The sequence below is a fragment of the Elephantulus edwardii genome, unplaced genomic scaffold (genome assembly GCF_000299155.1).
Source record: "Elephantulus edwardii isolate Elephantulus edwardi_28Jun2011 unplaced genomic scaffold, EleEdw1.0 scaffold00048, whole genome shotgun sequence".
Taxonomy (NCBI): domain Eukaryota; kingdom Metazoa; phylum Chordata; class Mammalia; order Macroscelidea; family Macroscelididae; genus Elephantulus; species Elephantulus edwardii.
This window is the reverse complement of record NW_006399798.1, coordinates 13,924,363-13,937,271: the sequence shown is the minus strand read 5'-3', so window position 1 is coordinate 13,937,271 and position 12,909 is coordinate 13,924,363. Positions and strand designations below refer to the sequence as shown.

Genomic DNA, 12,909 nt, shown 5'->3' with positions numbered 1-12,909 from the left:
TTTTATTTTGGCCTCCTCTCAAAACAGCACTCTCACTGCCACTACCTACTAAGGTAGTCACCAATTTGAACCCATTACACTCTCTATTACTATTAGATTTCATAGTGTGAGATTTAACTGCATTGTAGGTGGTGGTGGTGGTTGTTTTAATTTTAAATTGATTCTAATGAATGTTTCAGCCAGCAAAAGTCCCAGCCAGGGCTGAAACCTTCCTCCGTGGATTCCCACCTCTCCTCCCACAGCTCCTGTGACTGGGTGTTACTCGGTGGGTGGAGATTCGAAGCCGCTTTGCCTTCTGAGCGAGGCTGCCACCCCTCCTCCCTGTAGGCCTCCATTACCCAGGAAGCAAGTCTTCATCAGTGGACAGTTTCAAAGATGTGGTGACACCTGTAGGGATTGGTTCACCACAGAGGTTTTTATTCCTCCATTCGTGAGTGGTGAGTCCCACTTAAAGAATGTCTGTTTGAAGGGGGGCTTTGATACTGTGGGAAGGTGCTGTGGGGCTGGAGGAGAGACAGACTCCAGCCACCTGGAAGCAGAACCTCTGATGTCATGGCAAAATGTGAGGCTGTTGACTCCAGATTACCTGGCTGGTCGGGTAACCCCACATTGACTCCGCAGTCCACTGGCCTGATCTTGCAGCTAAGGTTCTCAAGTCTCTGGTATGCTTGGCTGTTACTTTACCAGAAAGCAGAAGGGTGGAGAGCAGTGCTTCTTTGACAGGCTGGAGAGGCTTGAGAAGGGCCATGGGGTGAATGATTGAGCTCAGAGGGTCAGGTGGGCTAGCACCTTGGGAGTGAGACAGGTGGTCAAGGACTGGCATGACTGTGAGCAGAGACAGGTGGGCAGGAACTGGCGTGACTGCGAGCAGAAAGGGCCCCTCCCGCCAGGCGGTGCTGTGGCCTTTTGTGACCTGACTTCCATCACTCAGGGCTGTGCTGGGGGCTTCTCACTGGGCGTACAGGGCACTTACCAGGGTAGCATGTTGTATTTTATTTCAGTACTGAATTCTGTTCCCACGCCGCACAGTCTGCATCTCAGAGTTTTGTCACCCCCTCACAATTCAAAAAGAGAGACCCTCATATTGGGGAGGCCTCTATGAACCATCTCACATCTGTTGATAAAGCTGGTATTGAAAAAAAAAATCATTTCAGAGCACAAGCATTTAAATGATGCTACTTTTAGGAATAAATGTAGGTCATATTAAACTTTTACAACATGGCGGGTGAGTCACCAGGTGGGACTGGGAATGCTGGAGAGAGCGATTCGAAGCTTGTGCTGTTCAGAGGACCCCCCCCACACACACACCCTCTATGTTTGTTCCCCAAGATCCAAGGAACCCAACCCGATCTCTACTTTGCTGCTGCTTCTTTTTTTTTTTTCTTCTGGGATCCCATTTTCTAGTACAAGCTTTATAGAGAACAGAATAACATGTTTTGCCATGCTGTACTCAGTTTGGCAGAGCCCTGGCTTGGACTGCTCCTTTTAAATATCAGTTGAGGTTTCACACTTTGCCATGTAGCACGTTCTCCACTGCTCTGGTTAATTGATCAGCACTGAAGTTGTTCAAAGAGACATTCTTCTCTTGGCCAAATGCATAGCGGGCCCAGAGCTTAGGTTGTACACCGGAGGACTCACGGATTAGGATGGGTAGGTCAGGATTCGCCTGTTTCAGCTCCACGTACTTTTTCTCCATGAAGTCCCTGACGCCCTGGCTTCCGACTGAGCGTTGACATAAGTGGATGTGAATCTCCTGCAAAGCTAGTTTTACCTGGCTCCCATGAATTGCAGCAGCAGCCGCCATTTCCACTACAGAAGCCTCTACTTTGCTTCTTGTCCAGGGAGAGATGCTGACTCTCCACACCTTGTCTAAACACGTGCCACCTGGCCATCACCTGCCTGGGTTCCTGTTCCGGGAACAATATGCAAAGTTAAGCTTCCATTTAACTCCTTCAGGGCGTGCAGTTGTGCGTTCCTGGATTGTGAGAACGTCAGCAGTGGTGCCGTGGATGGTGCGGTGGTAAAACGCTCACTTTTCAGGAGGGAGACCCGGTCCGGGCCAGGGCACCACGTGCAGACACACCAGCTGTCATGGACGGTAAGGTGCTGCTGTGAGTCTGAATCGGGTTCTGCAGAGTTGCCAGAGGAAGATGAATTAGGAAGAAAGGCCTGGAGAGCTACTGAAAATCTGCCAGTGAAAACCCCATGGACAGCAGTGGCTGGAGCTCAGCGGCCACGGGAATGGAGTACAACAAGTGACTGGTGTTTTATTCTGTTGTGCATGGAGCTGTCATGGGCCAGGATTGGCTGGTGTCAGCAAACAAGGTGATGACATGGAAGCTGGGGCTCTGGGGCCAGGCTGTGGGCAGGAGGCGAGGAGGGACTGCTCCCTGCTGTGGTTGGGAGAATGGAGGTGGCCCCCTTCCCCTTCCCATTCCATCTGTCACCCACCCCGTCCATGGCTCGCGCAGAGCAGGAATGAACCCAGTAGCCCCCAAGAGAATGGGGGCCCTTCTCGTAGTATGTTTACTGTCACGTTCACAAAACAGGAGCCAGGTGTGACGATCCCTGACACAGCATCTCGACAAGTGCAGTTTTACTAGTGAGACATGCAAGTGAGCTTCTCAGGAGAAGGGGAAGTTCATCTGAGGTTAGGGTGCTGACTGATGAGATGAAGCTGGGCTCGTGAGAGAGCAGGCGGGTGCCTGCGAGGCTGTGCTCGCTCCAGAGACTTCTATTTGGCAAATACTTACGGTAGGCTTTGCGGCTCTCTGAAAGGTTGAAGGTTTGAATCCTCCTAGAGATGCCTCAAAGGAAAGGCCGAGTAATGGGCTTCCCAAAAACCATCAGCAGAAAATTCTATGGAGCACAGTTCATTGTGGCATTCCTGGGGTGCCGTGTGCAGAAATTGTGGCAATGAATTTTCCCCTTTTCATTTTATTCCTAATGTGCTTGGTACTAGATTAGCAAAAAATCCAAACCGAGAGGCATTCACGAGTTCTGTGGTGTAGAGCTGAACATGGGTTGCTAAGGTAAAGGTCGGCGGTTTGAATCCAGCAGCTGCATCATGGGCAGTCTCCTCCTGTAAAGATTTACAGCCTCTGAAATCTGATGGAAGGGCGTTTGTTGTTGTGTGCTGTTCAGTTGAACCGACCCATGGCTGACCCTCCAGCGCGTTTTCCATGGCTGACCCTCCAGCGCGTTTTCAGAGGCCGTAAACTGCACAGGAGGAGACTGCCCATTCTTCTCCCGCTGGTGGATTTGAACCTCATGCCTTGAGATTGCAGTGCAGCTTCTTACCACTAGGCCACCAGAAGCACCCTTTGGGAGAAATTCCAAGTTGAAACTAACTCAACAGCAATGGATTTGGTTTGTTTTCTTTTCTGTAGAAATGGAGTAAACTCTAACTCAAAGCAGCCTTACAAGACAGAGCAGAGCTGCCCTGCAGAGTTTCTGAAAGTTTCTTTAAGAAAGCAGACTGATAGAACTTTCTTTTGTGGAGTGACTGGTAGATTTGAACTTCTGATGTTGCAGTTAGCAGCCCACTACGTAACTACCAAGGACCTTGGCACCAGGATCATGCAGTGGAAAAAACAGCCAAACTTGGCTTCCCTAATGGAGTTTACCTCCTAGATTTGAAGTCTCTGGTAGTGAAGTTTCATTTCCATTTTTAAATGGCAACAGCAAAGGGGAATCTCCTCACCCCCACCCTACACTCAACCTCCTACAGATTATATTGTCCTAAACCAGATTTTCTGGTCAGCGGCGTCCTGCAGGGAGCGTGCCAGCCCCCAGCAGAGTCTTGCTCTCCCAGGGAGCCAAGGGCACCTGCCCCAGGTTTTGTCCAGACAGGAGAGGCGGGCAAGGCATGGTGTGGCAGGAGCCGTAGATGGGAGCTTTGAAATGCAAGCTGAAATGACTCATTCTCCCTGTGTCCTAACGGCAGTGCTGTTCACCACTTCTGCTTCCTCTGGACGTGAAATGCAGGCAGCAGAGCCTGTTGAAGCGCGCTTCTGGCAAAGACTCGTCTGAGGGATGTGAGGAGCCTGGCTTTCCCCGTCTCCACTCAGAAGAGGCTTTTGTTTGTTTGTGTCTTTAGTATTAATTGTAGTGATGCTTGTGCTGGGATAATGCTTTCTCGAGTGCTCTCCTGTCTGTGGTTGTTTTATTCCCCTAGACAGTTGAGATGTGTGATGGAGCATAGCCAACAGCAGAGAGAGAGAGGAAGAAAGGGGGAAAGAGAGAAAGGGGGGAGAGACAAAGAGAGGAGAGAGAGGGGAGAGGAGAGGAGAGAGAGAGAGAGGAAGAAAGGGGGGAGAGAGAGAGAAAGAGGAGGGGAGAGAGAAAGAAAGAAGGGGGGGAGAGAGAAAGGGGGAGAAAGAGAAAGAGGGGGGAGAGAGAGGAAAGGGGAGGGAGAGAGGGAGAGAGGAGTGGGGGGAGGGGGAAGAGAGACAGAGAGAGAAGGCACACAGCCTCTCCTGGCACCGGATTGTTGGATTCCAGGAGTTGACATCCCTCTGCTGTCAGTAGGGGAGAACACTGAGCATAGAGAGGGTGAGTAACTGGCCCAGGATCACACAGCCAGGGAATGACAGTGCAGAACCCTGGGCAGATGCTGCTTCTGGCAACAGCTCAACACATTCCCCCAAATCTACTCCCCAAGGGGCAAATTTGCCGAGTAATCCATCACCGCGATGCTTTTTTCTTTCATATTTTGATTTCACTCTTACCTCTGCCCTTGCCCTGCCTGAGCCTCACCATCACAGGTTCCCATATAAATGCAGGTGACCCTTGATGTTAACCAGGTGTCCTCAAGTTGACCGTGACTCCTGGTGACACCCCCTGTGCTCTAAAGGGTTTCCAATGGCTGGTTTTTCAGAAACAAGCCTGTCTTTTGAGGGGCCTTCAGATGGACGCAGACTTGCAAGTTTTGGTGTGACAGCCCAGCCTCTTTATCTCCACCCAAGAACTCAAATCGCTGACTGCTGTCAGGTGGCACCGGCTGGTGGCGGACCCTCCACTGAGTTCCTGAGGCTGTAAATCACACAGGAGGAAATCACTCAACTTTCTGCTGCAGAGCCACTGATGAATTCGAGCTGCCACAGAAGTGCTGCCTCTGGGGCGGTGTTTTTGTTGTTCTCATGTGCTATCAAGTCTGCTACACTCATAGCAGCCCCGTGAACAATGGCTCTGAACCCTGCTCTGCCCTGAGCTCACTCACCGTCTCTGAGACACCTGACCCCATTGCCACGGTCATCAAGAGACAGGACAAGTCTAGGAGCAAGGACAAATTGGAAAAAAATAAAGACTACCATATTTATGCAGATGACACAACCCTGCTTGCTGAAACTGAGGAGGACCTCATGCACTTACTGCAGAGGGCCAAGGACTGCAGCCTTCAATATGGACTGAGGCTCAATGTCCAGAAGACAAAAATTCTCACCACTGGACCAATTGGTAGCATCAGGATGAATGGTGAAGAGATTGAGATTGTTCACAGCTTCAGTTTGCTCAGCTCCACAGTCAACACTCTTGGCACCAGTAGCCAGGAAATCAAAAAACGTATTGCGATGGGAAAGTCTGCTGTTAGGGACCTCTCTAAAGTACTCAGGAGCAACGGTGTCTCTCTGGAGACTAAGGTGCGCCTAATACAGGCCATGGTTTTTGCAATCACTTGTTATGCATCAGAAAGTTGGACAGTGACTAGGGAGGATAGAAGGAGAGCCCTGGTGACCTAGTGGTTAGGGAGTTGTGCTTCCAACCCGAAGATGAACTGTTCGAATCCACCGGTGACTTTGAGGGAGAAAGATGGGTGTTTTCCTTCCTTGGGATGTATTGTCTCTGAAAACCTGGGGGGCGGGGGTCAGTGGTGCATCAGTTGACTCAAAGGCAGTGAGTTTTTACAATGCGACTGTAGTTATACTTTTTTTTTTTGTAGTTATACTTTTTAAAAGAATGTTTTTAAAAACTGCATGAAAATTTATGTGGAGCTCCGGTAGCCTAGTGATAAGAGTCTGCACTGCTTCTCAAAGACACATGGTTCGAAATCACCACCTGTTGTTCTGCGGGAGAAAGATGGGGAACCTCCTCCCTTGCAGTTATCTGCCTCTGAAAACCTGCTGGAGGGGCAGCTATAGGTTGGTTCCAACTCAGTGGCACACAACAACAACACACACATAAAATGACATGATGTCTGAGGTTTGCTTAAAAATAATGTCATGTATGTAGAGCCAGGTGGGCAGAGAAGTCAAAAGGAATGAGATGAAACACGTCCAAGTGTACATTGATAATTGCTGAATTTGAGTGTTGAGTAAATACTTGGACTTTCTCAGCATTTGTATGTTGTCTTAAGTTATTATTTGTCAAAACGATATAACAACAAGTTACCCTGTTTAACAGATGACATGTTGAATCCAAAGCTGCTGTCATTGTCCAGAGGGTCCTGACTCAGGGTCCCTGCCGTGGCAGGGGAGTGGCCCCTCAGGGTTTCCCTGTCTGATCTGTCGGGACGCAGACTGCCTTGTCCTTCTCCTGAGGAACTGCTGGTGGATTTGAAGCTCTGACATTTCAGTTAGCACTCAACTCCTGTGCCACCAGGGCTCCTGGTGAACGAGAAAATGGTTAAAAAAAAACCAGACAAACCAACAATAAGTAAATACAGCTTTGTGAGACGTCCTCACTAATTTGACCAACAGGCTTTCAGCTGATTTCAGGTAGTTGACCTCGAGCCCTATCTTAAACTTGGCCTGCGCAGTGTGGAAGCTGTGTTAATGATGGTAAGTAGTTGTAGGAAGATTTAAGGTGGAGTGTAACACTCCTTAATCACAGCCAGCTTCCACTAGTGTGTGACTTGGAACATCTTCTTACCAGCCATGAGGGGAGGCCCCTCAGTGCCATCCAGAGGACTCGCCAGGAGTGGAGTGGAGTGCTTCCTGTTGGGCTCAGCTCTCAGGTCCAGTTTTTCCTTGACACCAGCAAAGGCCAGGACACTTGAGTATCCCTAAGGAACCATAAGCCTCTAGATGCTGAAGGAAACCAGAACTTTCCTGCAGAACTGATAGAGAGAGTTGGCCCTCCCTTAAAGTGGGACTTCACCTGGAGTGTGGGCTTCTGGCCTCTTAAACTGAGAGAGAGGACACGTTTCTGTGGTGAAAGCTGTCCACTGAGCTATCTCTGTTAGGGCAACTAGAGTACTAACGGGACAGTGCGGTAGAGAGAGGATGCCGGGGCTCGCCACTCTGCTTTTTGGAGCCCGTCTCGAGGGCCAACCCCAACATCATTTCCGCAGATGTCCTCCTGACACCACTACTGTTCTCTCAAATCAGCTCCTGCCACACGGCTTCATTCTGTGACCGCCCTGGTGGTGGCTCCTGGTTGATGGCACGCAGGATGCCATCTGCCCCTCAGGAGGGCTTTTCTAGTGTCATCCAGATCACACAAGTCCTTCCCTGTCAGAGTCTGATTTGAAGTCTCAAAACAAAAAGAAACTGAAAGTTTAAAATGCGTTTCTGTTAGCCAGAGGAGCCACGTTAGGTAAGCATTGGGCTGCTGGCACTGAAACCTACCAAAAGTTTGGTGGTTCAAATCTACCCAGCTCTGGAAGAGAAAGAATTGGCAACCAGCTTCTGTGAGAAATACAGCTGTAATGAGGTGGGGGCTGTAATCAGGGTCAGGACAATTAATACTTAGAGTAAAGGAAAACCATTTTGTTCTTTTACTTTCACTTAAACCCAACTTTAAAAAAACCAAAACACACAAACAAAAACCAAATCAAACCAACCTACAACAAACAAAAACCAAACAAAAAAATGTACGAAAACCTGAAGCCACATAGAGTAGCGCCAAACTCTAACATCTGAGGTTGAGATGAGCTGGACCCACGTGAAAGCCAAGTCCAGAGTCAGCCTGTGCCTCCGCTACTTGCCATCCCCTGCAGCTTGTCAGTTCTCTGCGTGGCATCTGCTGCTTACCATCCCCCACAGCTTGTCAGTTCTCTGCGTGGCATTTGCTGCTTACCATCCCCCACAGTTTGTCAGTTCTCTGCGTGGCATTTGCTGCTTACCATCCCCCACAGCTTGTCAGTTCTCTGCGTGGCATCTGCGTGGACTTGCTCTTCTTGTCCAGATGGCATTTTGAGTAAGGACGTTCTGCTGTGATGTTGGAAATCACACATCGCTGACCCAGAAGGGGTTTTTCAGAGGCTGTAGGCCGCATGGCGGAGACAAGGACGGCGACACTTTGTTTGAGATTCTTTGGGAATATTATCAGGAGAGGTGGTTCCTCAGAGAAAGAGATCATGCTTACAAAGGTGGAGGGTCAGCAAAAAAGAAGATGACTTTGAATGAGATGCATTGATACAGGGTCTGCAGCAATGGGCACACACGTGTTGGGATGGTAAGGTCGGGGCAGGACAGGAAAGGGTGTAGGACAGGAAAGGGTGCTGGACAGGAAAGGGTGCAGATCTGTTGTTCATAGGGTCATGCCACTATGACTTGTACTTGACCTGAAGACACTTAATGACAACAAATTGCGTGATAGTAGCTTGCTCATGTTTCTCCCACTGAACAGCTGGTGGAATCGAACCTCCTACTCTTGGGCTGGCAATGTAACTCCTTACCCACTAGGCCACAAGATCTCACAAAGAAATTTTCTCTAACCTCTTTTGGAGCCAAGACCAACCTGCCAGAGACACTGTAACAACCAACCTTTCTGGACTGGTCCAGCTCCAAACAGACATGTTGGGGTCTAGAGCTAACGGAGTGACAACACGAAGGCTTATTGGACTTTGACATGAAATAGCCCTTTGTTCCTGCTGCTGAGGCTGCTGGCTTTTCCTGCCGACCTGGTCTAGATTTAGCATTACTTGGAGTCACTCTGGCGACCTTATGTGCAACAGCAACGCTGCCTGGTGCCCCACCATCTCCTTGACCTTGGGTGTGTTTGTGCCAATCCTTCTCATGGTGGGTTCGCCTCGACTTTGCTGATGCTTTACCTTCCTAGACATGCTGTTCTTTTCTAGTGATTGGCCTGTCCTCACGATCTGTCCAGACTAAATGAGACGGGGACTCCCACCTAGACTGCTGCCACATGCTTGCTCACCTCCCTTCTGACTCTCTGACCCCCCGACTACAGGGGAGAATGTCCCCAGGGGGTGAGTGCATCAGCCTTTTCCCCTCAGAGTAGCCACTGGCCTGTTGGTCAGCATCCTAAAGGGCTTGAACACGGCACCCCAGGGCTCCCATCCTAGACTAGCTTGAGAAGGCCAGCTACCCTCAGCTCTCATTCCTGCCAAGTGAGAACGGACCCCTAGTAGACGGTGCACTGGGCTTTCAAGGCTGTTAGATGGCACAGGAGGAGACTGCCTGTCCTTCTCTATTTGGGACCACTGGTGGATTCGAACCACCAGAAGCTTGATTTTTATGCTTGCAGGACAGCTCCCTGTGTACTCTGCCACAGAAGTCCCCAGGGCAGCCCAGGAGGGAAATTTAAAGAGGTCACACTCCCTCTTGGGACTGTGTAAGTGCACCACGGTCACCCCTGGGAAGGAGTGCTGCTTTCGTAAATGCTGGGTCCCTAGGCTTTTGGCTTGCCTCACTCTAGCACTGCCTCTCACCTGGACTCAACCTGTGAACACTCGGACTCACCTGTACATACCTGGCCTCATCTGTGTATATACTTGGACTCACCTGTATGGATGCAGCATGCTCTGGGGAGCTCCCCTTGCTGCCCAGCAGGGGGTTTACTGAGTAGTAAGTTTACCCAGTAGCAGTGCTTCACCAAGCGGCAAGAGGGATTCCATTACGCTGTCAGTTAGGTTTCCTACTTAGTCAAACCCACCTCTGGGGTACAGTCTGACTTAGTAAAAATCTGGCTGACTCCCCCACCCCTACTGTGGATTGAATGGTATCCTCCCAAAATTCATGTCGTAAGTCCTTCCCTCTGAGCCCGCTTACTGGGATTATCCATTTGGGAATGGGTTGCCTTGCCCACGCCCATGAGGCACGACTGGGGTAGGATGTATATTGAGTCTTTCTCTTCTGAAATAGAAAAGAGATTAAACAAGCAGGCTAGCAGACAGAAATGGGGAGAGACAGATGCCAGCCATGGGGAGATTTCCAAAGACCAGGAAACAGGGTGAAGAGGCAAAGGCCAGCAGAGAGAGAAAGCCTTCCCCTGGACCTGGTGCCCTAGCAGCATTGTGTGTAAGGTATGAGAAAGGTCAGCAGTTCCAATCCACCAGCTGCTCTGCAGGAGAGAGGTGGGCAGTCAGTCTCTTCCCAGAGAGGTTTGTAGCCTCAGAAATTTGATGGAGGCAGAACCAGCTCCATGGCAGTGGGTTTAAGTTTTTTTAACTATGAGGAAAGAAATGTGTTTGTCGAAGCCCTCAGCCGAAGTATTTTGGTCCTCACAGCCCTAGATAACTCAGACAGCCCGCTTCCATTTCCTTTCTGCCTCCTCTCATGTTTGACCTTGTGCAGCCGCTGCCTTCACAACCAGTGGCTTCCTGGTTGACCTGCCACACTTGCCGGTCACCCTGCCGGATGGATGTTTCCCAGAGGGCCAGAGGGCCGCCTGGCTGACCTGCTACCTCCCGTGGAGCCTTAGACAAACACTACCTGTTAAAAGGTCCTCTCTTTCGCTTTGCACCGCCCTGTCCTGCAGGCTGGGTCTACTTCCTGCTTTGTTTTCCTCTGAAGCACCTATGTTTTCTTCATTGTTTGCCCCAGAAGAAAGCAACGCAGGGCATTTGTCTGTTTCATTCTCTGTGATGTGCCCAGTGCCTAGTTGCTCGTGTACCTTCAGGAGATGAAGGACTGAATGTGGCTGTGCCCAGCTCAGCTGTCATTGCAGACTGCCCTCAGGCAGCTGGTGCCCAGGGCCCCGGGCCTGGCAGTGCCAGCGTGATGTCTGGCCCCACAGCCAGCCCTCTGAGCATGCCCTGATTTCATCGTGTAACAGTGCACTCTGCACACACACACACACACACACACACACACACACACACACACACCTTTGTCTCTTTTGGCCTGGGCTCATCAGAAGCTTTTGTCCCTGGAAAACCAACAGAGCCCTCTGCCAGCAAGGTCTGGCGGCCTTCTTGTTGTTTCAGCTGTTTTCAAGGCTCTCTCAGAGGATGCTTGGCCGCAGGGGGTCCACAGGGAGCCAGGGTCAGGTGATGGAGTGAGCAGCTCAGGAAACCCAAGGACTTCCAGCTCTCTGTCTCCAGGTCGCCTTGCCCTGCTGCCTCACAGTCCTCTTGGCCAAAAGGCTGCTGAAGAGACCTTTCTTTCCTTGTTGGAGTCTTACCCATAAGTGGGCTCAGAGATTAAGGGAGGTCAAAGTCCAGCTCACCCCACCGCCCCATTCTAAGGGGTGTGTGTGGGGGGAGGAGGTCATTGGGAAGATGCAGAGGGCTACAGTGCTTCAGTGGTGAAATTCTCGCCTTTCTTGCTGGAGACCCTGGTTTGAATGCCAGCCAGTGCCTCTCACGCATAGTCACCACCCGTCTGTCACTGGGGGCTCCTGGGTTGGTGTGATGGGAGACAGTTTCAGAGACATTTCCAGGCTAAGAAGGAGGAAGAAAGGCTTGATTACCTGCCTCTGGAAATCAGCCAGTGAAAACCCTATGGATTACAGCCTGGTGGCCTGTTTTGTTCCATCGTGCATGGGGTCACCGTGAGTCAGGGACCCACTGGACTACAGCTAACAACAGAGAAGGAAGAAAGCCTTCAGTGACACAGATAGCAACTAACATTCTACCTACTCCTGCCGAGGAACACCTGTTTCAGGTAAAGCAGTGAGTCATATATAAACATGTTCTGTACTGTCGAGTCGCCCTAAACCCTGCTCTATCCTATGACAATCTTCGTTTCTGACACATCTACCCTGATTATCTCAGTCACTGAACCAATCCATCTCATAGAGGATCTTCCCCTCCTGTGCTGTTCCTCCACCCTCCCAAGCATGATGTCCCTCTCCAAGGACTGATCTCCCCTTGCAACATGTCCAAAGTATGTGAGATGAAGCTTCAAAATCCTTACCTCCAAGGAGCAGCCTGGCTTCAACATGTCCAGGATGAACTAAACATGCATGTAGAGGAACATATGTGTAGAGAACAATCTCACAGGGTTCAGATCTGTTGTTCATAGAGTCACTATGAGTCATACTCAATGGCACCTAACAACAACAACAATGAAAAATTAACTTCAAAGAGATGACTCACATTGTGGGGCCGGTCAAGTCTCAGATCTGTGGGCAGCAGACTGAATGTTGTTGTTAGGTACGTCGAGTCAACTGTGACACCTAGCGACCCTGTGAATAACAGATCGGACCTTGTTCCACCCTGCCCCATTCTCACCATCTCTGCTGGGCTCGCCAATTGACACAGTGACTGCAAGAAGGCACTTGACCATGGCAGAGCAGATCCAAAGCTATTCCTAATTCACCTGCTTGAGGACAATGAACTCTACAGTCTGCAGGTCAGGGGTAGGGGGCAGGCTGTGGGCCCAGGGGCTGGAGGGTTCCAGCCACTAGTGAATCCATACTTTACAGACCATGGCATGTCAAAGGTCTCCCTAGGAGCCCAAAGTCAGGCCAGGAGACATGTGCAGGACCCATAGAAGGTGAGCTTTCCCAGAACATCCGGATTGCATTGGATGCAAGTCACAGCCCTCAGGGACATGCCACCTCCCATGGATTGGTTTCTCATATCGATTTCAAAATGAAGGCTGATTACAAAATACCTGCCCAGCCCTGAGGACCGTGGCCTAGCCAAGCTGACAACAAGCGTGAACTATTACAGCAGTCGAGGACTCAGCAAGGGTCGACTGGCCGTTCAGAAGGGTCTTCCTTGTGGTATTTGTTGAGTGTCTCTCTCTCTCCTCTCTCCTCTCTCCTCTCTCCTCTCTC

At 50.3% G+C, this 12,909-nt stretch overlaps 1 pseudogene; it reads right to left on the bottom strand.

Moving 5' to 3' along the window:
• Positions 1-1,504: 1,504 nt before the first annotated feature.
• Positions 1,505-1,804, bottom strand: LOC102865253 (annotated as a pseudogene).
• Between the last annotated feature and the right edge of the window lie 11,105 nt (positions 1,805-12,909).